We start from the raw sequence: 23,494 nt of genomic DNA on the forward strand, positions 1-23,494 counted from the left end.
GCGCTCATAAGCTAGAACTGTGCTCACAACGAATGCAGAGTGTTGAGCAAAATTTCCCTTTAGAAATACAAGATAAAATAATTTAATTTTCTAGCAGTGGTTGAGTTGCCTTAACAAGGTGAGGAAAGTGAGGTTTAGAGAGGTTCCATGATTTGCCCAAAGTTATATTACAAGTCAGTGGTGGGACAGAGGTTTGAACCTGGACTGTCTGGCTTTTGTGCCTATATATTTAACCATTAGGTAAAAATACCCTGCCAGGCCCTTGCTAACTGTCGGCCCCAGACTCTCAGTGATAGAAAAAGTGAGCAATTCTCTGGCTAATTAGTAAGTCTTCTCAGGCTGTTTCTTCTCATGCAATCCCGTGAATCAATTTAACTGTCATGAGTGGTGACCAACAACATGCTTATGCACAGACCTGGAATAAGGTTTGCTTCCAGGACAGGAACCATCAGGAGCACAGGCTTTGTAATCGTACTAGACTGGTTTGAATCTTATGATTCAATAATATGATACATTTCACTGTAAGATTTTTGGCTCCCAGTATTCCTTTTCTTAACTCTATCTCCTCCTCTCCGGAAACCATATTCTTAAAAGCCAAAGCTTTCAATTTGCATAAGCCAAGTATTTGGGATTCAAAAGTTAAGGCCAAAGGAAGCCACAAATACTAGATTCTAGCAAGAATGGGTGGAGAGCCAAGTTACTCTGTGCTTAGGGGGTGTGGGTCCCCAGGTAAATATTTTTTGCAGTGCCTCTGCCTATATAAAAGTTTCATTTAAAAATATACTATAAAATTCATAGACCCATGTAAGGTCTAGTGATTTATCAATGAAGATTTACAATAATGGATAGAGAAGAGGGACTTTTGTATTTGTTTATTGTCTAATCAATATATGTAAAGATTCTTCTTCCTGTGTTTGACATGAAAGTTTGACAAAGTTAGCCTGCCAGCATTATCCTGGCAGCTCCATCAAAAAAATGCCATGCCAGCCAGCAGGAGCCATCTGACCACCAGGCTGCCCTTCAAGGACCAGCCCAGTCATGGGACCAACTTCATAGGCTGGAGTTCTAGAGTTCCCTAGCTGAACCCACATACAACAGAGAAGATCAAAGAGTGCCCCACAAATGGAAAATGGGGCTAGAGCACACATGGGTTCCAGTCTAGCTCCATGGTGCCCATCCAGATGGCATTGAGGAGGCTGGCTGGGCCCAGACACCAGAGGGGAACATAGAAACTTAGTAGAATGTACCCAAATCATGGTGGGCCAACTGAGGCACAGATGCTGGAGCAGGCGCCCTACTTGGCCCATCTAAGGGCAGTACTGGCAAAGTGTCATCGAGTCTGGAGGAAGGCAAGAAACAAAAGAGGCTTGACCAGAGAATGAGGTCACTTGGGGCCCAAAACTCTGCAGACTCCTATCCTAATTAGCCCTTTCTCACATGGGATGGTGATTCTGTGGAGGTGAAATCATCTATACTTGACAAGAACTGAAGAAAACCAATTCGGGATCTTCTCCCAAAGATGACACACACCAAATTGCATCAGATATAAGACCTTAAGCAATTACTTCACTACTCTGAATTTCAATGTCCTCATCTATAAAATAGAGATTATAATATCTGCCTCCAAGAATTGCTACAAGGATTTAATGAGCTAATATAGGATACATGTCTTGCTTATATGCGGCACTGAATAAATGCTAAAAGTTATTATAAATTTTTTCTTATTATTATTTAAAACCACAAATTGGGCACTAAAAATAAGAAGCAGCAAAAGAAATAGAAGAAAAGCAATTTCTCCAATACCCAAGAATTTGTCATTTAACTGGAGCAATAACAACTTGTAGATATGGGAAACCATTAAAAACCACTTAAGTATGAATCTATTAAGAAGGGTGAATGGAAATGCATTAAAGAGGCAGTTTTGGTAATTCTTTCCTATTGTAGTGATTGTCAGAAGCAACCTAGAAAACATGTCAGCACACTGAAGACTGTTTCATACGTTGCAAATAAACATAGCGAGAACCTTCTAACACTGATGGTTTGAAAATAAAGCCTTACTGGTTTTTAAACTTGACAAAGGAAAGCAAGTGAATTTCCTAACTCGATCAGGATACAAATATATCCGCACTAAGTTTATAAAAGGTTGGAGCCCCAGGCAAAAATGATGACAAGACAACTAACAGAGATGTGAATATCAGCTAAATCAGTTGCTTGGCACCATGAAGACTGTTAAGCTCTTTCAGGCTATAAACACACATAGATATTTGGGCTACCTTAAATGGAGGATTACAGCTTGCAAGTAAGGAAGATAATGCCCACACAGCCAGCAGTTCACTGTTCACACAGTTCACACATTTCACACAGATTAGTATGCCTGTAAGCACACAGTAGTAGATATGACAACCCAACAGGAGCTCCGGTAGTCATTCCCTCCTAAGGGGCATCCGTCAGTGCTACTCAAGTGCTCTACACAGTGGTGTGCTGGTAAATGTTTAACAACAGGTTCTATATGAGGAGCCTTGATCTGAAGCTTTTGTCAGTTTCTTTTGTGTAAAAATTCCCTTCAAGGCCAACTTCAAGCTACCAGTGTGCCATCACTGAATACAGAGATGAGGGAGACAAGCTCTGTGGGCTTTTGGGGAACCACTGCCAGTAACTCAAAAACTCTGACTCAGCTTCTCAACTCACCTACTCAACAGACTAACTTCTTGCTGCCATACTCTCCTCTCTCTACTCCCTACTTTCTTCGTACAGCTTTATCTTTGTGAACCTTCTCGCCACCAGCTGTATGTCTCATCGTTCAAACTCTCTAAGAAAGGGGGTCTCATTGAATTAGCCATTCCCCAACTAGTAGGGTGAGCTCCACATGGTTAGAGTTCTCTGGCCAGGCTACCTCCATCTCTAATCCAATCAGCTATGATTGTGTCAGCGGCTGATGCCTGCTACCAAGAGGAGTTTGTCCTGGAAGGTGCAAGAACTTTTTAGAAGGGAGTGGTCTAATATGGCAAGCAGCTTGAATGGGCTATCCAGTACTTTGCAACATAAGCAATGAAGCACCTGATTTGTGTTTGTGTTAGACCAATTGCTTTGCTATCATTTGGAAACCCCTTCAATCAGACTCCATCTCTGATGGCTTGCCCAGTTTCACACTGATCAGCATCACTCTACAGGTGGAGGTGGTGCGATGAGCTGCCAAGAGCTCTGAATGGGAGATAGAACTGGACCTAGCTCCAGCCAACAATTACTTCCTGTTTTTCTGTGACCTTGGACAATCTCACTTAAACTTTCTGAATCTAAGTTTCCTCATTTATAAATGAGAAAATTGCTCCTGCCCTACCAAATTTTAGAGGATGTTTTACTGGAGTAAAAAGGAAGAGAAGGAGGAGAAAAAGAACTGTCCTCATAAAAGGGAATTTAAATTTTTTGTAAGCAAAGTTAACCTTTTTTCAAACATGTGGGTCTTAAGTGTGAAATTGGAGCTACTCTGCTTGTAAGAGATGGCAGCAAGGAGAAGGGGCTGGGGCCCAAACTGTGTGGCCTCCTTCCTGGGTGCTCTGCCCTCCCCTTACCCATGAAACCCTGGAGGGCCTCAGAATGCCACTGGAAAACAACTCGCCTGTACTAAGGTAAGAAATTTTGATGTCCATAACTTTTCCTTTTTTGTTGACTTGGAACCAAAAAAGGTATTTCCACACAAAAACGTTTGGTAATCCTAAGAAACAAAAAAGTATCTCTGAAAAATTTTATTGTGAGAAAAATAAATTCAGAAGTATTTTAAGAAGTAAGTTTAGAGGCTACTGGAATCATGATTTTTAATCTCCTACTGGAAGCTAAGTCATGAAGGGCCCCTACTTCTACAAAAGATAGAATAAAATGTGGTATTGTTGCTGAAAGGAGGACTGGAGAAATAAGTTCATTTTATCCTAATCCTCTTTCCTATTTTCCTCCTATATTTCTATTTACTGTGCCTCACACGCAATCTGATCTGAATTAGAATGAACAGAAAAAAGCCACATATGCAAAAGTGCTTATATTATTGTTATTAGTAGTAATTTTATTATATATTAGCCTCCAAAACCATTTGATTGACCTTATTGATGAAAGGAGGCTTTAAATGTTTAAAAAACATTTGAGTTGTTAGTTTTCTGTACGTCAAAATGTCAGTTTCAAATCTTTCTATTTCTATAGAGGGTACAAGTCTGATCAAAGTGAAGGTTGGGGAAAGAGGCAAACATAATAACGATAACAACAATCAATAAAAGTACTTTCACACTGTAACCTTTTAGTCATTTAAAATCAGATGAAAGTAGATCAACAATGTCCCGTTATCAATAATTTCTATAGTCAAAAGAGGAGGTCACAGATAATTTGATCATCTACCAGCCTATGTCAGATAGTCATTGTATCAGTCAGGGTCCCAAAAGGAAACAGAATTATTAGGAAAAATTTCAGGAAGGAGTATTCACAAAAATACTAATTACAAAATTAGTTTAGTAGGTAGGGTATGAGGGAACTGCCAGGGATAATGCAGAAAGCCAGAACTAGCAGCAGGAGAGCTGTCAGCACACCCAGGCCTGAAGTGATGAGGGAAGAATGAGATTTCAAGTCTCCAGGAGGAGAAAGAATTGCATAGAGCAGTGCTGTTCAATAGTAATAGAATGAGACCCACAAGTGTAATTTAATTTTTCTAGTAGTCACATTTTTAAAAATTAGACAAGTGAAAATAATTTTAATAATCCATTTTATTTAATCCAATATGTCATTTCAACATTTAATCAATAGAAAAATTATTAATGAAGTATTTTACATTTTTTTATAAGTCTTCAAAATCCAGTGTATATTTTGTACAGACAGTACATCTCAATTTGGACTTGCCACATTTCAAGTGCTCGATAGCCACATGCGGTTAGTGGCTACTGTGCTGGATCACACAGGTACCGAACACAGACTGCCTTGATCTCCTGCTGGGATGGGGGTGAGAGAAGGAGGGACACTGGCCAAACTTAGCCAGAAGCCAGAGGCAGAAGAGTGCATTGATACAGTCCACATAGGTCAGGAAGTCTGAATGGAATACAATTTTCATTATCTCTAACCATCATATTGACTGATATTCCCAAGATCAGAAATGTACCAGCATGGATGTAGAGAGGTTTGTTAATTGACTACATGAAGTATTGTGTTAATTGCACCTATCTCATATGACAAGCACTCCTGCAAGTGCTAGGAATGAGGAGATAGGGATGTGAATATGCCAACCAGGCAAAATACCATGAAACTAATTAGTTGGGATGATCTGAGCAAGAATATGCTGATACCAGAATTCACTCAAAATATTAAGCATCCTCCATGGATGGATGGGCCAGGCACTGTGCCTAGTTAATGATGCTCTTCAATATTAAACTAAAAGGAAAATACTTTAGCCAATTAAAATATGTTGTCTAAAAAAAATGTAAAATAAAGGAGAAAGCCCAAAAAGGTTATTTGCTAAGCAAAGTTCTTATTTTATTAAATCAGATCAGTGCTGTGGTCATATGAAATATTTATTAGCCTCTAATTTACAAAAAAGCTATCACTTTAGCATTGAAGGTAGTACATAGGTAAATGGAAAGGATGGACTTGGGTTCAAAATATCTGAATCTCCTCTACTAATAATACACTGTGTAGAGCTGAAGATAGTTTCTGTGAGTCTCTGTCCCCTCATCTATAAATTGAAAGTATAGGAATCCATATTCCCATATATATTATATATCCAAGACATCCATGTGTTCAATAATTTCATAAGCATCTACAATGTGCCAGATACCATGCTAGGTACTGGGTATACCCAAATGAGCAAGATATGGTCTCTGTCCTGAGTTTAGCAGGAAATACAGACATATTAACCCTAAGTCTGCTCATAAGCCTGGGTCACTTGCTAAACATTCTTACTTATTTTATTAGTCTGCCTATAGATTCCTTTCAATTTTCTTGTCTTTAATCTCGGTTTTATCTTTTTCTTTTTCATCTTTATACCTCTAATTGCTTTGTCTTGTCTTACTTCATTGTCTAAGACCTTCAGTATGAGCTGAATAGAAGTAATGATAGCAGAATTCTTTCTCTTGATCCCAACCTAGATAGAAATAATTCTAAAATCTCACTATTAAGTATGCCTATTGTAGGTATTTGATACGTATGATTTATCAGGTTAAGGTAGTTCCTTTTGATTCCTAGTTTGCTAAAAATTTTTGAATTTTGCCAAATGCTATTTCTGCAGCTATCGTTAAGAACTGTGAAGGACGTGAAATTTTACCCTGCTTGCAGGTTAAGTGAGCCTGCCACAATTTCATGGATGCTGGCAGAAGATGTAAGACTCCAGGGCCAGAGTCAAACGAAATTTTTACCCATGGCACAGCAAGCAGCATGAATATCAGCATATTCGTGTCAAGTCCCCTTGCCCCCAAGTCCCATGGGAAAAACCCAGAAGGGTCCACGTGGATGCCTACCCAGGCAGTAGGTTGCCTTACAAGAGAGCAATCCTGAGCTTAGGGAACCCAAATCTTAAGATGCCTGCCCACTGCTCTGGAAGGAGACATTATTTTTATTATACTGGAGAGTAAGCATGCCTGCCATTTGTTCCAGAGAGAAACACTATCTCTATTTCCCAAGGCTGTTTACTATACAAACACTTAAAAGATAGTCCAGAACAAAAGCGTCTCTGCTTGCAAGACATGCAAACAGGGGAATTGCGTCCCAGCTGTTCTTCTACTGTGGTGCATGATAACATCAACACCTTTTCTAGAGTTGAAAATCCTGCATTCCTTGGATAAATTCTACTTTATCATGGTGCAATTTTTATACATTTCTGGATAGCGATTTTCTAGTTTTTTATTTTTGTGTTTTGCATCTATGATTTAAAAAGAATTGTATCTATAATTTACATTTCTTTTATTGTCTTTGTCCAGTTTGCTTTCAAAGATATACTAGCCTTATGAAAATGAGTTAGGTAAATTTTTCCCTTCTTCTAGTCTCTGAATGGGTGTATATAAAATAAGAATTTCTACTATCTGAAGATTAGGTAAAATTAGCCAAGAAAACCATCTGGACTTTGTGTCTTTGAGGAAAAGGGAACTGGATTATTAATTCCATTTCTTTAGTAGTTATCCACTTAATTCTTCTTATGTTAATTTTGGTAATATATTTTTTCTCAAAATTTATCCATTTCCTTTAATTTTTCAGACATATCTGCATAAAGTTGTCCATAGCATAATTTTTTAAATCTTCACTCTATTTGTACTTATATCCTCTCTTTAATGTGGATATATTATATATGGATTTCTTATATATTTTCTCTCAAAAAAATCCCAAATGTTTCTGTCTTTTTTCTTTTTTTTTTGATCTGTCTTACTAGGAGTTTTTCTATTGAATTAATTCTTTCAAATTACTAGTTTTGGATTATAACGATTTTCTCTGTGTTTTTTACTTCACTAATTTTTCTCTCATTTTTATTATTTCTTTTTTCTAGTTCTTATATTCATTTATTCTTCTAGTTTCTGGAACATGACATGAATCATTTATTTGCAGAATTTATTCTTTTTAGTAAAGTTACCTCTAAACACTGCTTTAGCCACATCCCACAAGTTTTGATATATAGTAGTTTTATTTTTGCACAGTTTTTGCATTGTGTTCTTTTGCTTAGCCCATAAGTTATTTAGAAATACATTCTAATATTTCCAAATACACGGAAATTTTTCAACCAGCTTTTTCATTGATTTGTAGTCAGAGAACTAAAAAAAATATATATTCTCCATTATTGGTTCTTGGGGATGATATAGACATAGAAATAGATACAGAGGCGCACACAGTACACAGAGAGAGTTAGAAATAGATATATAGAGATTATTAACTTTACTTTTCAATGCTTCCACAACCTTACTTGTTTTTACATTCTTGATCTATCAGTTCCATTATGACTGAGGATTTGTTGGTTATTCCTTTTAGTTCTTGCTTTATATATTTTGAGAGTGTTTTGTTATATACACATATATATATAGATTGTTGTGACATCTTGTAAGATTATTTCTTTTTAGAATTATTTGGTAGTGTTTCTCTTTACCCCATTTTTTTTTTTTTTTACTTCAAATTCTGTTTCATTTGAGGACCTGAGCTTTCTTTAATTTGTATTTGCACATTACCTTTCAACATCATTTTGTCTTTAGTATTTCTCTTGGATGCAGAGTAAAGCTGATAAGTTATACAACCAAACTGATAATCCAACTTCTAACAGATGAGTTTAATCAACATACATTTATTGTGATAATGGCATTACTTGTGTATTTGGACTTATTTCCACTACCTGAATTTTTTCTTTTTGCTTTCTTTTTACCATAGTGTTTCATAGTCTTTTCTCCACCGACTTGCTTCCTGTTGGATTGATTATTTTTATACCCACAATTTTTTCCTTCTCTTAATTTAAAAGCTGTAGATTGCCTTGCTATTATTTTGGTGATTCACATTAGCATATTAAGATTCAAACTTAGCCAAAAAAATTTCTAACAAGATCTTGAATTACATAGTACTTCTATCCTATCCATAATTAAAGCAATGAGTCAGCACACTGGGAACCCTTGAACAGCTCCATATCTTGTTACTTTTATCTCTACTTTTATAGAGAGCTTCTCTTTTAACTCTTTTAAACAAAGAAGGCATTTTTTGTATTCAATAGTTAAATTTGCCAACATATTTCATTAATTTCTGTGTTCATTCTTGTTTCCCATGCTCCACATCTTCCCTCTGTGTTCACTTTTTTCTTGCCAAAGAAAAATTCTTTTATTGAATGTGAATGAGAAATTCTTACTCTCTCTGTGTCTCAAATCCTCTTTATTTTGCCCTCATTCTTGCAGGATTTTTGTGTACACACTTCTAAGTTTACTTACATCTTCTCTCAGCACTTCTGGGATGCTACTCCACCCTCTCTGGCATCAATTGTCACAGAGTAAAAGGTAGCTGTTTGCCTAATTATTGTTAATTGGTAGATAATTTGTGTATTTTGGCTGATAACTTTTAAGATTTCCCCTTACTCTTAATGAACTGATTCCATGATAGCGTGTCTAAAAGTGAATTTATTTGGATTTATATAGTTTAATACTCAGAGTGTGTGATAATATTAATTCTGGAGATTTTATTAACAATTATATTTCATATAGTGATTATCTAATATTTCTTCCATTCTCTCCCTGTCTTTTTTTGTAACTTGTATTAGATAAATATAGGAGCCTCTCAATTAATCTTTCATGTTTCTTAACTGCGCTTCCATCTTTTTTCTTTGTCCGTCTATATTGAATGATGGATGAGCACGTCAGTACTGTCTTCAAGTTTACTATTCTCTTTTTGACTGTGTCCCTTCTAGAGTCTGTCCAATATATTGCATTTTGATTTCATTGACTACATTTTTATTTCTAAAACATTTCATTGGATCATTTTCACATTTAACAGTACATTATTTTTTTTCCTCACTGGTTTTGCCTTATACTTTTCTGTTCTTTTAATAATCATTTCAAAGTTTTCTCAGGCTTCTCTAAAATTAATTAATCCGAGCATGAGTTCATGTTCTGATCATCTACTCATTTGTTTTCTATTCATTTTTATTTTGCTGTCTTCCTTAGCATCAGATTTTTTTTCACGAGTTTTAGAAATTTGGCCCATAGGCTACATTTTAGTGGAATATCTTTTTTTACTTTATTTCCCTTTCTTCCTTCTATGCTTATTCCCACATGTTTAATGGATTGAACTGCAATAGCGTCCACCAAACCGATACAGAACTAATTCTTCCGATGACAGTGACTGCCATGTGTGGTATCAGTAGATAGCGCCCGTCCTTCAGAGCACTTCTTATGAGGTCCAAATCTAGATTAGGTGCTAGTTTAATGCTCTTCCTCTTGGATACTATAATACAACTGCTATTTATTCTTGATTTCTCCCCCGAACAAGACTGTATACTCTGTGAAGGTAAGGACCCTGGCCATCTGATTCACTGTTATGGAATCCAGCACCAAGAGCAATGCCTGGAACAAAATAACATTCATTATAAATATAAACAGTTGCTGAATGAAATAAACAAATGTTTGCATCACTGAATAATGTGTCTGATGGTATTGCCATCAGACCATTTTCTCAGGACCCATGTGGTTAATTTTGGAGCTCTATGGGTCATGACTTTCCTACATGGCAGATGCTTACTCCTGAATAGTGACTTAGTAAGCACTTGACTTCTAGTTCAATCATTACTTCTTTCTGAGTTATTTTCACATTGGGTGGATCTGATGAGCCAGCAGCTATGAAACCTGGCGGGAGAAGAGGGTAATATCTCCTACTCTGCATTTTGTTCCATTGGTGTAATTACTATGAAGATTGTAGATTAAATTTGCTCCTAGCTATTATAATTCCCTCTTTGAAACCAAAAGATGAGGGATTTCATTCCACACAAATATCTTTTCACATCTTTCTGAACAGAAACCAACTAAAATTAGCTCCAAGTCATTCCAGGGCTGTTAAAATGGAAGTGCCTTCAATATACTCACTTCCTGTCAATACTACCTGACAATCTTAGAATAATTTAAGGCTTCTCACAAGTGGCTGTTGGGAAGCACTTGTTTCACTGTACCTCTATAGGTACTGAGATCATATGCTGAAGATCATATTGAGATAGGTTGTAAAAACATGGGACAATGTCCCTTGACGTTTACAAAGTATTCCAATTTTACTTACATATATTGTTTGGTTTTCAAGATCCCAGGTAATTACTATACTGACAAATAAATACATACACGTTTCCTTTTCACCCAAAGGAAAGCTGTTGTTGTTTTGTTTTGTTTCCTGTCAAGTTTAGTAGTAATTTTTGTCCCAATGTTTATACTAAGATTGTTTTTTAAAGAAAGCTTAATTTTTATCAAATACGCTTTTTTAATGGAGTCATCATTTAAATTTTTTAAATCCTTTAGAATAGGTATAGAAACACTATCATTAATAGGCCCTAAAATCTATATGCTTTCAAGATACCACTGAAAAAAATTCACCCTATTTCTGCTTTTCTTTATACAATGAGGAAAATATGGATTTTTTTTCTCTGAGGTATTCGATTACTTCTCTAAATTTATCATATTTCTGGCCTCTTAATTATGCACAGAAAGTTCACAACAATTGTTTCTTCCAAATATTACAGCCATCTTTACAGTATATCCTTCATTGCAGGTAAAAAATACTTAGTATATAACTTGTCTTCTCAAACTCTCTGAAAGCTTCAGGTAAATTAAGGTTTGAGACCATAAGTTATATCCTAAGCTGGTCTCTACCTGCATTGAAGGATGTACTGTAAAAATAGGTGGATGGATGGATAGATAGATAGACAGACAGAGAGATAGGTAAAGAGAGAGATCCCATGGTTCCAATTTCTGTATGAGTTTTTTTTTTTGCCAATTGTACAATTTTCATTACAAAAGGCAGTTAGAGTCCTCACTGGGTTACAGAGTAGATTGGAGAAAACTACAGTCAGGGAAAGAAAGTCAGTATACTTACTAACTTCTCTCAGAAGCTGCTCATTTAAGCAGGTGTACATGGGGAGTCATTAAAGTTCACATATTCAGTACAATCACATAAAAAGTTATAATGACAACATGAATAACGTTTACAGCAACCACAGACTATGAAAACATACAAAATTCTTGAAAGTTGTAAATTTAGACCTGAAGACTATCAGAAATAAAGTATATTTAAGTATATAATATTATTGATTAAAGTATATTTAATGCTAAAATGTTGAAGGAAGTGAAAAAGGAAGAGTCAGATATGAAAAAAACATAAATTCATGTCTCATAATGATAGCAACAACAGACCGGCTACAAACTACATGAGGAATTTGTGTCAATTCTTAGAGACTCCTAAGTGTGATTCTATGATGATAAATACATCATTATAACTAAAAGTAATTCGTTTCTACACAAACTATTGAATGCCTACTATGTGCACAGTGAAAAAGACAGTATTATTTGCCTAAGGAAATTCAGACTAATGGGAAATAAAGACAAATTCCAAGGGTAGATACATTTTTATGAATAAATCCTCAATTCTGCACATTAATAAAAGACACGTGCTTCCATAGTTTATAATAACAAACAAGTGATCTTTGTATGTTAATAAATAAAAGCTTCCATTCCAATTAGGCACTAATGTAAAACAGTCACTCACTTCCCATCGGCCATTAAATTTGCCAGTGTGTATAGGAAGAGGAAAATTAACTGTTGAGTGCCACAAATTGGATATTATGTTTTGCAAAATAAGTGATATGAAATGCTTATAAAATTTTTTGGTGAGAAAAAATGGCCAGGTTATGCGCCTTCATTTACTCCAGATTAACACAACAAAAATTAACTGCTTCATAATTGATGAATTATAGATGATGAAGTATATTTAAGTATATAATATTATTGATTAAAGTATATTTAATGCTAAAATGTTGAAGGAAATGAAAAAGGAAGAGTCAGATATGAAAAAAACATAAATTCATGTCTCATAATGATAGCAACAACAGACCGGCTACAAACTACGTGAGGAATTTGTGTCAATTCTTAGAGACTCCTAAGAATCTTCTTTGCCCGGTATTATCCCATCCCAAGCAGTTCTCCCAAATTATGTCTCCCATGTTTCAAAAATTTAAACAATGAATCATCACTCACTCCAAAAAAGGTCACATAAGATAGTAATATTAATGACTCCCACTATCCTCTTATGCAGGAAACATTAGCTAACACTCCCAAAATAGAATGGATGTGTACCATGGTCTTCCCTCAAAGGAAGTCTATACCAGATAGCAAGAGAGAAGACTGAAGTAGGCAAAAGCATTGTTTGCCCAGATGCCCATTGCCACGCCAGAGAAAGGCTTAGCAGAGCTTCTCTGCCCTCTTAGTAATTCACAGCAACTAGTCTGCCTTCTTCATAGGCAAACTTCCCCACGGACTCTCTAGCTCAGTCGAAATGGCTTGATTTACTTTCTGCTGATTTACATTATATGTGCCTGGCACAAGGAACCTTCATCTTGCATCTAAAGCTTAAAAGAGTCCAACCCCCACCATCTAATCCAACCACCATATGCACAATCTCAAATATTCCCCAAGAAGATAGCAACCTAATGTCAAGTTTAGCAACTACATCCAAAGACAAATTTGCCAGGTCATTTCAGAAACTGCCTGCCAGTCTTAGAAACCTTTTCTCCTCTACATCTCTTGTGAAATTATCCACACCTATTGATTGTCAATCTGCAACCTATAGACTAAACGGTCACCTAACCACCATCACTTGCAATTGTGAAAGAACATTAATGAGCTGGCCACAGCAACTTCTATTAGAAAAGGGAAAAAGAAAAGGCAGGAAATGGCCAGAATGGGCAGGAATGGGGAGGTGGTGATTTTTTAGTTTCCAAATACCTATGCAGTGAAAAAGGAAAAGAAATTGAAGGGGAGAGGAAGTTCCCTCTTTCATCTCTGCAATTGAACACAAGGCTGGGGCTAGAACTTGGGTCTTTCCTCTTCTGTACCCTGCTCTGTGCTCCTCCTGCCTTCAGCCAGCACCTCACAGGACCATGGCCTGCTGGGATAAGCCAAGTTTCCTTTCCAATGGAATGGAGCCCTCAGTGGGTCATTTAAGGTTGCAGTACTTTTTTGTTTGTTTTTCACAAACACAGAAAGCACTGTTTCTCCTTGCTAAGATTAAATAAACTGGCCAACAACACAGTCCTTATCACTATATAGTTCCCTAAGGGCACAAGGAGCCCCTGAATATCCAGGTAGCCATCCCAGGGTGAAGTTTAGTGAGATCGTTATAAAATTCTGATGGGGCTTACAGTGTGCACCCTGAGCTGGCTGGTCCAGGATGTGTAAGAGGAAAACCTTCTTATCCTCTGGTCTAGATTCATACAACTAATTAGATATAGAAAAATACTTGTCCCCTTATAAACAAGTCCTGCCAATGATACCTCTTCACTCTCTCTCTCAAATCCATCCCCTCCTCCCACCTCCACTGCCACAACTTTCGTTCAGCTCTCCATCACTTCTCGCCAGAGCTATCATAACAGCCTCAACTATGCACTTATAGCACAGCCCTGTGAGTGGTGTTTTACCTGTATTTCTATGATGCAATATTTTATGTTTCATGAGGACAGTCATCATGTCTTACCTGATTTTTCTACCAGCATGTTATAAACTGCTTAGCACATTAGTCAAAAAATTTTTGTAGAATGAATGCATCTCTCTGCTTTTCTCCCTCTGACCAGCCTCTCCCCTCTCATCTACTCTCCACAATGCTCCCAAAATAATCTTCTTAAAATATAAATCTGATCATGTAGGTGCCTGGCTAAAAAAAGCTTTCAGGACAACATTCAAGTGATCATGCCTACCACTTGTCTTGTCTCTGCCACTCTCCCTCCCTGAGGGAAATATCATTTGCTCCATTCTTACCAGAGCAGTTCTCTATGCACCATGCTTTCTCACACACACCTCCAAGCCTTCATTCAAGTAGTTCTCTTCCCACGATGCGCTCACTACCTTGATTCCTTGAATTAACGTCTTCATCCTTCAGAATTCAGATCAAGGTCAATCTCTCCAGGAAGGATGCCCTCACTCTTCAGTCTGGACTAGATGCTTCTCTAAGCTTTCAAAACATCCCAGGCATACTTTAGCCCAGCATTTATCACACTGAATGGAAATTTTCTATGGATGTATACACCTCCCCACTTAGACTGAAAACTCTTTGAAGGCTTAGGTATATCTTATTCATGCTTGAATTTCCATTGCCTGGTACAGTATTTGGATATATCAGTTGTGCAATAAATTGACAAATAAATATAGGAATGACTGAATCATGCTTTGCATGTTTCAAATCCCTTGTTACTTTTGATTCTCACTTTAGTCTCATGAAATTAAATGTACAGATACCAGAGTCCCTATTATGCTGAAAAGAAGACAGAAAGCGTATCTTCCACAAGATTATACCACTGGTTAATCAAGAATCTAAGTTTCAAATCCACTCCTTCTGGCTTCAAATGCAGTGCTTGTAATGTCAATATTCAAGGATATCTTAGCACCTCATCAGCACAGAAATTTAGCCATCTCATGGACCAAAATTGTCTGAAACTCGCTCCATTCTCTATGAAGTACTTGACGATGAACCTCAGCCTACCTGAATTACTATGAATTTCTTCTTCACTCATGCCTAGTCAGCCTTATGTTGGTCCGTCTGTAAGTGGTTTGCTCAGATGGTTACAGCACAATGCCGAGGAGAACAGTATTATAAGGTTAGGACACGTCTATGAAGCTAGGTTGGCTTGACTCATCCAACACTATGCACACCTTCTTAACTCACACCAACTTCCTAGCAAGCAAAGAATCCTTGGCCGAGAGACTGGTTGAGATGATGTGAAGTGATCCTGGCAGATCCAGAATTTTGTTGAAATTTGTTCACTGAACCCTGCATTCTAAAGCAAATAAGAAAATGAAGCAATTCTAAAAGCCAATTATTCTGTAGTTCCAGGAAGAGAGTGTCTTACCAAAGCAAAAGAAAAAGAGAGGGAGAGAGAGTGACAGAGAATGTCCTCCACATTTTGAAAATATTTGCTCGTTGAACTTCTAACATCTGTTTATTACTGTTGCAAAGAAAATTAATAATAGCATCATGCCTTGAAGTCCTCAACACTGCCTATCAACACCACTTTTTTCTGTCTTTCTTTGCTTAACTTTTTATAAACTGGTGGGAGTTTAGATACTGCATTTACTGACTGATTCAAAGAAAATTCTAGAACGTTTTCAAAATAAAAACTATAGCAATGATACCTCCTATTTACAGATCATCTAGTCAGTACTGGGCACTGTGGTAGGGTCTAACCACATGTTGACTCATCTACAAAAACCACACAGTATTATTTACCGCCTTTTACAGATAGGACAACTAACATGCGAGAGGTTACGGGGCTTTCCCAATATCCCAAGTCTGCTAAAGAAAAGAACTCGACTTTGAACAAGTGCGTCTAATTCCAAAGACCATGCGTTATGCACTGCTTCACTAAGACGCATAGTAAGTGCTCAATAAATATTTCTGTGTAAATGAGCCAGCTGTGGCCGAACTTGTTTTTGCCTTAACATGTTGAAGCTGCTCATAAAAATTAAGCTTACTGACACCAGATCCAACTGTCTAAAATATTTTGTTAAGGAATGTACTTCAGGGTTTAATCACATTACTTTCACCTCAGTGGCCAGTGCAACCCTGAATGTTTAATTATGTTACTAGTTTTATACCTAATCAATCTTTTTCATTAAAATCCAGTGAAGCAGACAACTGAGATAATTACTGCAGAATCATCTTAATTAAAAATTTTAGCTTCTAATTAAGAGCCATTGTTTATCTCATGAGGAAACAGTTAGGATTCATGACAGGGTTGCCCTGTTCATTAATTTTTTAGCCTTTTTTGAGGTTGGACATAGAATACGATACTCCTACCTATGTGAGCATTTGTGTTTACATGTGCACATATGCTTGAATATATTTAGGAGTGTTCTAATTGTATCAGAGAAAAAAATTAATAAAAAGCATGAAATCTGATGGAAACTCTCTCAGTGAAACGCTTGATCCAGTATTATGTCTCAGCTAATTACAAAATGTTCAAAAGTGAATTATTTATACCTCAATTGCTAGTTGAATACATAATTGTATTCACAACTGAACAAAAGCTGCCTTAAAACTTTTTCTCACAAGTTATGAATTTAAACAAAGACTGCTGAACAGCCACTGAAGTCTGGACAACATAAAGAAATAATTATTACTTCCCTAGCCTCCCATTTCAGGAACATTTCTTTTCACCATGAGAATCATGCATACAGGACTCAGAAGTAAGTCACAGTCTCCTTGGAGTGCAGGAGACTCCATCCATTCAGATGGTAAATACAGCCATGATGCATCGTCCCTCAGGAAACTCAGTTTCATTATTCACTGCAGTTGCACTGCAGCCTCCAAGTGTACGTGTGTTGTCGTATAATTCATAACCAAACATCGGCAAATGCTTTAAGTCACTATCCTTTACCTTGACAGTAAGAGACCATTCCTTATATCTCCCAATCGTAGTGCTTGAATCCATTACTCTATTAAACTCGATCACAGACTTAAAGGAAATGAAAAAGTAGCCAATGGGTAGTGTGAGACCGAAGAGCCGATCATGTCCCTAAAGAAAACCGAGATGAAAGTAACATGTCTGACTGGCTGTTTCTGCGTATGTATGTTAGAAAACCTGGAAGAAGGGTGGGGCCAGTGGTGGGGGAGGGAGAAGGGAGTAAGAATACTGGAAAGATAAAATTAATCATTGGAATTGGCTTAAGGATAATTTAAATGTTATGCATATAAACCACACTGAAAAGTTTCTATGGGGAAATATTTGGAAGCCAAATGGCTTCCATCAGTTATGACAATGACCAGTATGGCCCCTCACAAAATCACAGTTGATGCAGGCAGTTCAAATATTTTGAGTTTAAGGGGGAAAATCCCACTCAATTTTTCCATGCTAACAGCTGACATGAAAGGTATGGGGGGCGGGGGGGGGGGCAACAAATAAAATTCAATTCATCATCTGTAACAGAAGTTTTAAACCATCCTCTGAAGAAGGAAGATATAGGAATTTGGGGAAGTGACAACCTGTCCCCACCCCAACAACAAAGTGCTTTCTTTCTCTCCCTACAATTTCCATTGCCCTCCACCCCAAAAACAGAGGACACTATAGCTTTCTAATGAAGCCAGCAAATGTTTGCTTTGCACTTACTCTTGGATGATGGACACAGGATGATCTTTAAGTGTTCAGCGTCTTTCTAAAGGACTTCAAAGAATCCTTTTAAATTGGAAAGTGGACTAGAGTTGGGGGATAAAAATTAAACATTTCCTTGAGTACATCTTGAAAGTAATTGCTGCTCTCGGCATGAAAAAAAAAAGACGGAGGTAGAAGAGAGTTATATAGCCTAGGGTGTCTTGAGTTTTTTTCCCCAAAGTTACTAAACACGCCTGATTATACCAGGCTCCCTTTCTGTGAAGCATCATTCCTCAGACATAAAACAAACAACAAGTATAGGTGTTAATATGCCTACAAGTCAGACTTCCAAATGAACACCAGCACTCTAATTTTCACACAAATTCAAAGGTACGTTTTCTTCTGGGAACAATTTGTACATAGTTCCAGATGTTTTCCCTTCTAGAAAATAGCAAACTCTGTTTAGCATCCATTTTGCCGGTGTAAGTGATGGGTACTTTAAATCCCGTCTGCTGCATTGTGGCTCACTGTTATTATAGCCAGTGCCTCAAATGGACCTGTACTGTATATTGATGCTGAAAGAATCCGTTCAGTTAAGTTATTGACTGGCAGCAGATGAGCTGATAAGGAGAGCATCATTATTTTGCAAATGGTCAATGCAGGGTGCTGTAAAATGAAAATATAACCAAGGGATGCTGCGCAGAAGTAACACATTTTATGGCAAAGGGGCTGATGAATAACGTGTCTCTGGAGGCCATGCACGCATCTCTCCCTGAACCAACTGTGACACACAGGACAATGTTATGCTGCTAGAAGTGTCCGGCCACCAGGGATAATTGGCTTATAAATTCCTTTGGCAGCAGAATACTGATGGCTTGATAAATAGATTGTTAAAATAAAGGAGCACAAGGAGCATAAACGGAAAGACTCTCAGATAGGTGTTGATGCTTCTAATTCCTAACTCAGCTCCTATGGAAGGATAAGCATAACTATCATTAGAGCCACCGTTTCTTGAGTACTTACTATGTTCCAGGCACTGGGCCTACTTACTGTGGTGGTTCATTTTATGTGTCAACTTGACTGGATCACAGGGTGCCTAGATATTTGCCTAAACATTCCATCTGGGTGTGTCTGTGAGGGTGTTTCCGGGTGAAATTAGCATTTGAATGAGTGGACTCAGTAAAGCAGATGGCCCTCCCCAATGTGGGTGGGCATCACTCAATCCACTGAGGGCCTGAATAGAACAAAAAGGTGGAAGAAGGAAGAATTCGGCCCTTCCTGCCTTGTTGCTTGAGCTGGAACATCTATCTTCTCCTGCTCTCAATGTTCCTAGTTCTCAGGCCTTCAGACCTCTAGCTTTCCTGGATCTCCAGCTTGTAGGTGGCATATCACAGGACTTCTCAGACTCCATAATTGCGTGAGTCAATCCCTTATAATAAATCTCCTTCTAGATATATCCTATTGGTTCCATCTTTCTAGAAAACTCTGACTAATACAAATACATTCCCTTAGTTAATCTATGAGGAATACTCCTATGAGGAAGATATTATTATTCCCATTTTATAGACAAAGGAACTGAGCCTTAGAGCAGAGAAGTAACTTGCCCAAATTAGCACATGGCCAAAATAAAGAATTAAAATTAGTACTGCTTGATTCCAAAACCCATGCTTTAACCACTTTGCTCCATTGAGTCTGGTATTCAGAATATCTTGGAATATAAGAATTCCAGTTTTCTTAGAAGGCAAGGAATTGCAATTGCCAAAACAGATGCTTTTAAAAAAAAAAAACTATTAAAAAGAAAAACAGGAGGAACTTAATTCCATTTTTTAAAATCACCCAGCAGCAAAAAAAAGAAAAAAAACCTATTCATAGAATAAGTCTCACTAATACAAGCTGAAATACAAAGCAAAATAAGTTTTGTGAATTTCACATTATAATTGTAGCATCATTAACGTTACAAGTATGAGTGAACTCATGTCTTTCAAAGCAGTCCCCGTACATATATAGGTAATGTAAAAACACCACAAAGCACATCTAATGGAAACACAAACTGAGTTATTAAAATTTCTCTTTGTTTATAGATATTATATTTATACACTTGCACCCTCAATTGTAAAATGATTTATTTAAAAGGGAGAGGAGACCTTCAACCAATAAGGTCTAAGTCTCATGTTCACAAAATGGTGAAACTATTCTAGAGAACTGGCCATTTGTAAGAATTATGTAACTTCTTTTTATTCACCAGATAGAAGATGGATGGATAGAGGAAAATTGAAAGGAATTTTCACTTACAAGCAAACATCAACATTTTAGATCCTTAAAAATTACCTATTCCTAATTCTCCAACACACAATTTAAGCCCCTCCAGGGCAAAGTAGACTATATTTAGCTTAATAGTTTCCTCTTGCTGCTGTAATAAATGACCACATTACAACATCACAGATTTATTACCTTATGGGTCTGGAGATCTGAAGTCCAAAATGGGTTTTATGGGCTAAATTCAAGGTGTTGGCAGAGCTGCATCTCTTCTGCAGTTTCCAGGGGAGAATCCGTTTCCTCGTCTTCGCCAGTTTATAGAGGCTGCCTGCATTCCTTGCCTTGCAGGCCCGTCCTCCATCTTTAAAGAACATCACTTCCACCTCTGCTTCCACCGTCACATCTCCTTCTCTGCCTCTGACCTTCTCACCTTCTTCTTATAAAAACCCTTATGATTACATTGGACCCGCCTGTATAAATCCAAGATACTCTTCCCATCTCAAGATCCTTAACTTAACCACATCTCCAGAGCTCCTTTTGCCATGTAAGGTAACATATTCATAGATTCTGGGGATCAGAATGTGGATATCTCTGGAGCACCATTACTCTGTCTACTACAAACTCTCTGTAAGACAACCACTGTAGTTTGCTGGGGGAAGGAGGGGAGCCAGGATCTTCCCTTACTAAGGAGATGACATTACTAACCATAAAAGTGGCCAAAGAAAGCTAGACCTCAAGGATCATCCCCAGAACTTCTCTTATATATTCACTGCATTTGGTGATCTCATCCAGTTTCACAGTCTTAAACACCACGTATATGCCAAGGATTCCAAAAATATCTCTCCTGATCAAACTCTATATCCAACTGCCTACTCAACACACCCACTTGGATGCCTCGTAGGCACCTCTGACTCAACATGTCTAAAATTGAGCTCCTGACTCCCCCTCACCCAAACCCTAAAATTGGGCTCCTGACTCTTCCTTACCCAAACCTGCTTCTCTCACAGTCTTCTCTAACCCCTTTAATAGCAAATATCTCCTTCTAATTCTTAGGCCGAAAATCTCGGAATTATCCTTGACTCCTTTCTTACTTTCTCAACCTACATCCAATCCATGAGCAAATCCTGTCAGCATTCCATTCAAAATGTATCTAGAATTCCGTATCTTCTCATCTCCTCCACTGCTATCGCCCTGATCCAAGCCGCCATCATCCGTCTTCTGGGTTTCTGCAGTAGCCTGCTACCTGGTCATCTTCCTTTCACCCTTTCCCCTTATAGCATATTCTCAACATAGCAGCCAGCATAGTCTTGATAAAACCTAAGAGTAGTGGATGCTATGGGGCACAACCCCGAACCCCCCTGCAGGGTTGAAGCACTCGGTACTCCAGCAGCTGGGAGCATTGGCTGCCAAAGGCTTTTACTTGAGTCCCTTCTTGGAATTGTCCTAATCCAATGGAAGCCACCTTGCTGAAGTTTAGGCCCTTCTCAAGGTATAAACAATGACTGATCAATGTGGGGGTACAAAAGCTCCACTCTTTTTCCTCACAACTCCGAAGGGCCATGCCAGTTCCAAGACTCCCTGTGGATCATCTGAGGCCTCGGTTGCAACTGTGTTGCTTTTCAGCTTCTCTTTCTGCCCACTCCTGCTCCCCAAGTCTCAGAGAAGTGTTGTTCTGAGATCAGTCTACTGCACACGACTGTACAGCTCAGAGCCTGTTTCTAGGAGAAAACTTAAGATGCTAAATCAGATTATGTCACTCCTCTGGTCAAAACCCTCCAATTACTCTCCATTTCATACAAAAGTCAATGTCCTCACAATGGCCTAAAGGTCCTAAGTGAAATGGCCCCTGTTGCCTCATCTCCTACTACTCTTGTCCCCACCACACTGGCCAAGCACATGCCCAGCACATTCCTTCCATTGGCTGTTCTTCCCTGAGGTATCCACACAGTTCACTCACTCACCTCCACTTTGCTCAAATGTCACTTCCCCAAAGAAGCCTTTCCTGACCTTTCTTTGGCACTAGAATTCCTCTGCACTCCCATACTCCATACCTTACTTTGTTTTTCTCCATAGCACTTACCCTGTCTAACATATGCTACAATACACTGTTTACCATGTGTATTGTCTTTCTCATCTCACTATAAGCATTTTGTGTGTGTGTCTCTTTCATTTAATGTTGTATCCTCCATGCTTCAAACAGTGCCTGGTTCATAATGGGTCCTCAAAATACTTGTTGAATGAATGAATGAGTGCTGACTGTGTGTCAGGCACCTCCCTGGGCATATTTGCATATAGCATCTCATTTAATACTTACAACAACCCTGAGAATGAAGCATTATGAAATCCATTTCTCAAGTGAGCAAACAGAGACTCAGATAATCACACCAGAATATCACGGACATAAGAAGTAATAGAGCCCAGATGTGAACCCCTGTTGGTCCAAACTTAAAGCCATACTCTTTCCACTATACTAGGTATTTGGGTACAGAAATTGAGCACATAAGGGTGACTGACTTGCTCAGACAGCCTGCAGCTACCCACTCTCTTCCCAAACAAATCTAATCTCAACCTAAAAGATAATTCTAAAACAGAGGTAGAGAGATTGAGACAGAAATCATGAGCATGCATTTTATAAAATGCCCATGTGTTCACTGTACTGTAGACACTCTATACAACATTTAAAATTTCTAGCTTTGTAGTAATTGCTGATGTATATGCCCACAAGGAACTAATTAACATGCAGGTAACTGTTTGCACACACAAACCTTTCCGAAGCTAACTACATTGTTAGTAGTATTTGGACCAGTAGGGGGCAGGCAAGGGGTGTGTCTGTTGATAGAAAACAAAAGTCTGGGTTTTATATCTGAGTTAATGAAAAAAAATAACTCACTCTCTGTCTTCCACTTAACAAAAGAAAGCTTTATAAAGGAAGTAGGATTATAAGAGCTTTCTGAACTCCAGAGAGGAGGAAGTTTGGCAAGTTGACGCTATGGTCTTATTCAGCGTTCAACACCCATTAACTTCAGAGAAAGCTTCTAGCCCAGATCAGCTGGGCAGGATGCAATGCAAATGGGAAATGAGCCTGACCCCACCACAAAAACCTTTAGCTCCACACACATGTGGGTCTGATGGAATCCACTGACATAAAAGGAAGGTGAGAAAGCTCTAAATTGGCTTTTACCATCTAAGGATGTTCACACACAAAGCGTGCATTGTACCCACTAATGAAAGACATGTGCTAGAGTGGTTACACATTGCAACTGAATGAAAACTAATGACATGAAACAGCCACAGTGCCTCTAGACTGACCCCTGTAAAACCTCAGGCCTGACTTGTAACAGGCAGAGCTAAACCAATTTATCACTGAATTATGCATCATTTAATAAAGACTGGTGTGACTCAACCTGCCACGAATGCTAAAAGCTTGAG

The 23,494-nt window shown here is 38.0% G+C and overlaps 1 long non-coding RNA gene across 3 annotated transcripts in view; it reads right to left on the reverse strand.

Moving 5' to 3' along the window:
* The window catches only part of LOC139073358 (uncharacterized), a 201,748-nt gene extending 179,983 nt beyond the window's left edge, over nt 1–21,765 (reverse strand). The window contains exon 1 of one of the 3 annotated variants that reach the window (XR_011522009.1): nt 20,261–21,765. This is a non-coding gene — a long non-coding RNA (uncharacterized lncRNA). The remainder of the gene's footprint in view (nt 1–20,260) is intronic. The other 2 variants (XR_011522011.1, XR_011522010.1) reach the window with 2 other exon arrangements.
* Between the last annotated feature and the right edge of the window lie 1,729 nt (nt 21,766–23,494).

The sequence above is a fragment of the Equus przewalskii genome, chromosome 9, assembly GCF_037783145.1.
Source record: "Equus przewalskii isolate Varuska chromosome 9, EquPr2, whole genome shotgun sequence".
Taxonomy (NCBI): domain Eukaryota; kingdom Metazoa; phylum Chordata; class Mammalia; order Perissodactyla; family Equidae; genus Equus; species Equus przewalskii.